This window comes from Engraulis encrasicolus, chromosome 16 (assembly GCF_034702125.1).
Source record: "Engraulis encrasicolus isolate BLACKSEA-1 chromosome 16, IST_EnEncr_1.0, whole genome shotgun sequence".
Lineage (NCBI taxonomy): Eukaryota > Metazoa > Chordata > Actinopteri > Clupeiformes > Engraulidae > Engraulis > Engraulis encrasicolus.
The window spans coordinates 41,302,311-41,306,541 of NC_085872.1; the positions used below are offsets into that span (position 1 = coordinate 41,302,311).

The 4,231-nt window shown below is 40.7% G+C and overlaps 1 long non-coding RNA gene across 1 annotated transcript; it reads left to right on the plus strand.

Moving 5' to 3' along the window:
• Positions 1 to 268: 268 nt before the first annotated feature.
• On the plus strand, positions 269 to 1,849 carry LOC134466587 (uncharacterized). Its single transcript, XR_010038338.1, has 4 exons — positions 269 to 363; positions 669 to 818; positions 1,247 to 1,405; positions 1,546 to 1,849. It is a non-coding gene; the product is annotated as an uncharacterized LOC134466587 (long non-coding RNA).
• Positions 1,850 to 4,231: the final 2,382 nt, after the last annotated feature.

A 4,231-nucleotide genomic window follows, 5' to 3' on the forward strand; every position in this document is an offset into this window, starting at 1 on the left:
CCGGGGGTGGCTGCAGGGTCAGACTCCGTGGTCAGCAAGCGAAAGTATTGAGCCAGCGCGGTCACTACGGAGGATGATACTCAGGCTAGGTGCTACAATGGTTTACTGTTGAATTGGCCTTGCAAAGCATCAGTCTACTCTGTACACAGCTGCCCCACCATTGATTGTTCAGGCACTTACACATCTTTTTCTACAGAATGGGTGGGGCATTGATGATCCACAGACCATCGAAGAATTTGCTGTTGTTGGGGTTGGCAAGATGGTACATGACCTGCCTGCCGAGGAAGACCAGGAAGAGACTCTTCAACCCAGTTTCAACCTGTTTTCGGAAGTATGTCCACAAGTAGCCTACTTGTGCTTCAGGTACTTTTTTACATGGTTTTATTGAATATACAATACATTCTAATTCAAACCACTGTAAGATACATGCAGAGGTTTCAAACGTATAAAACAAATTCATGTTGCAAGTACAATACTAGCACATGATATTGCATAGCTGTTACATAGTTTATCCCACTACACCTAAAGAGATGGACTGGTGTTACTGAAAAACACTAAAACCTAACAAGAACCCACCTGTCCTTTTTCTTTTTTTAACTTCTAGTTTTGACACCTGTGGATATATGTGTCTCTGCTTATTTAGAGTAATGCAAAGTCTGCTTATTTAGATCAACATCGCAGTTGGAGTCTTTTCAGAATCACATACTCATGTATGCCAGTAAGCGCCACTCCTTCAGCCCACCGGTTTTGCTGGCAGCTCTTGACTACAACTTTCATTGTGACAGGCCGACGCTCACAACATCAGAGGGCCAACAAATGTAAGTTGTACTTGAAACTGCTTCATATTGATTATGCCATTTACTGTGAAATGATGTTTGATGCTGACGTGATATTTTTTTACAAATTGATGTGAATAATGTACGCGCTGGTGCGGTGATCCTTATCAGCCTATATTGACTGCTTCCAAACAAATGGTCAACTGGTAATTAGGCATGAATCAAATGCAGCACCTATACCTACATACCTGCACATCAACGTTTTATAAGTAAATTGTCATTCATTGGCCACTTGTCATATTTGAAAGACCGCATTTGTAGCATAAAATAGAAAACTCAAAGCTGTGCATCTACTAATATTACCTCAAACTAAACCATATCTGTTGGCAAAGTTAAACCCTGACACACAATTTTTTCAACAGGTTCCAATTTGTTTTGATCAAGATTCCATGTTGGCCTCTTTGTTTTAGTTTCAGACGGACAGAAGACATACGATTACATCCCAAATCTTCAAGGGAGAGTTGTCGAGCAAAGAGTCAGCAGTGGGGTGGAAATGCCCAGGACCAGGACGCTTCAACCTGATGACCCCCGGAGACTTGGTGTTGTGCCCCAGTCCCTTCATCAACAATGTAAGAGCTTGTGCAGACGCAAGTCAGCCGAGGTTTTGGTGTGTGTGATACTGTTGCTTATATTGACTTGCTCATCTTTGCACGCTATCATCTACCATAACACTTTGTGCATACATCTCTATTGTGCTTTCGTTCCACAGATTCGGCTTTCCAAGCAGCTGCTGATGACGAGAAATGATTGATGTACCACATGACCACCTCCATCCTCATGTGAAGTGGCAAAGATGATAACTTAGATTTTTACCTTTACATTGTTGTTGCGCTATGGTTGTGAGAATCTTTCTTTTCTTGGCTTCTTTATGTATGTATGCATGTATATTTTGAATATAAACACAGCACTGACAAAGGGTTATATTCCTTTATTTATTACTAAAACATAAGCAATTGCACTGAAGAAATATAATGTAACATGTACAAACTGTAAAAAAGTGTAAATATTGACCGTAAAAGTAAACCATATTTTAAATGAAAAAGTCTTTGCCAAAGATTTGAATGTTATAATCTATTTACAAGTACAAATAAAATAGATAAATGTAATAGTTGGTATGATCCCCCTGAGACACTGCAGCTAGGAATGACCCTCCTGTGCCCCAAGGACCCTACGGAAGGAAAATATACTGCAATATACTACCATTTATACTGCAATACATTCGAAAATATATCACAATATATCACAAACACGCTCATATATTTGAAAATATATAGCAATATATTATTGAACAACCTATTACTATATATTGATCCATATATTTTAAAATATATGGCTGGCAAAACAAAACTGTATTCCACTATTCGGTCTCTATTTCTTGATGTTTTTAGTTCAGCAAGCACATTTTGCACGACATTGGACATTTACTCGACATTATAAAGTCATTTTAGGTGGACCATATATGGCCATATGTAATAATATATTGATCAATATACAGCAGTCTCTGATTGAATCATCTCAGCTCTCATATCACGTATGACGCGCCTACGTCACGTCGTCACAACCTGAAGCTAAAGTGGCGAGAGAGCCGTCGGCTCGAGCGCGGTCCGGATTGTAGTAGCTCCACACAGTCGCCAGCCAGACTCCCCACCACAGTGACACAAACCAACCAGCCGCCTCGAGGTAAGTTATAAAGAGAAGTTTGTTCATTTGTTAACATAAATATACAAGCATATAGTCTGAAACGTCCACAGTGGTTGATGTGCAAAGTTTAGCCAAGTGGTTATCGAAGTTGGATGTTTGTTCATTTTTTCCCCCAAGGACTAGAAATAAGTTATTTTTTTTAATTTCCCGCGCTACCAAGCTGTTGTACTACTAGCGATATTTGCGCTGTCGAAATGGTGTGTAGTTCTCATTGACAGTAGATATAGTTCTACATATCTCGAAAACGTAAACGTAATACTTGGGTCGATATTATATGGTTGTAGTGGTCAATTTCAGGTGAGCCCACTTTATTTGGCTTGTCAGAGAACGTTAGCAACGTCTATCTGGCTAATACTGCTGAGCCCCAACGTCAGCCTAGAAAGCCAGGCCTCAGTTAATTAGCCGCCTAGCTTACTCGGCTAACGCAAGGGAATCAAAGCAGAAGTGAAGTGCGACAAGATCTAAATGCACATCGCTAACTTCCTTAAAAAATGGGCACTACAGTATAGTAAAATGAGGCAATGTCCTGCATTATTTTTGGTAAAGTAGCTGTTGCTGCTTCGGTTTTCCCATTGTGGTAACATCAATAGGTTTTTCTGAGTAACTTGCTCACGAACTAACTGCACTGTCCCGTTCTTGTAGAGCTATTGTTAGAGGTTAACGAAGCCTTGTCGTCAAATTGGTGAATTTCAAAACGGTACACGTCGTTGTCTTCAGCTACTCTGTGATAGTTCGGAGTTTGCTTTGCTCACAGCAATTGCATTCATTGAGTCATGTTGGTGTTCATGTTTACTCTTAAACGAATGCGCGAGTCATTCTTGTTCATCGGAATTCATTCTCGCCAGTTACATGCACGAGTTTAAGTCTTCCTTCGCTTCATCATCTTCATAAAAGAGTGCCTTCGTGCCAAGAACAGACGTGCAACTGTTAACGATGCTGGCTGCTGCGATTTCAATGTCTTGTCTTCCCTGTTGTCGGGACGAGACACAGAGTGCCACTACGACGCTCTGCGACTGCGAGCTAGAATGCTGTAGTTCCACCAGTCTACCGAACTTCTAGTTTGTCTTGGACGCGACATGAACTTGGTCCCCCCCGCCCCATCATCCTCCTGTAGTTATTTGATGATTTGCTGTTCATGCATAATTGCTTAATTGTATGACACAAATGTTTCATTTCACAGACCATAGCTTACACAATTCTGGTGTGTTTTTTATATCACTGCCAGAATAGCTCACAATTCTGACAATGATATAGAGGTGATGAGCTTGGTGGGTATCTTTGTGCCTATTTAAGGTTAAGTGTGTGAGGGAATGTTAATTTTCTGTTGCTCTTTTAACTTTTTTTGCAGAGGTTGCTGAAGAGGTATGCAGCGATGGTCTGGAGGAAAAAAATAGTCACATGGACTGATGTGCATTCCAGTACTTGAAATGTTAAGCGATACTGTGCCTTTACTATGCTCACTCACTGGTGATCATGCACTAAATGGGGAATACATCTATCTGAACTTTGGGAGGAGGTTCAAAAATTCCTTTATACCTCATTCAATCAAGCTACTGAATAAACAGGGAATAAGAGAGATTGAGTGGGACAAAATGGACCTCTGCAGCTAGTGTTGGTACTGCTGGTGGGGATGGAAGTTAGGGTAAAAGTTGGGAGGGGGATATGTAGACATGAATGTATCCCTGTTTTTATTA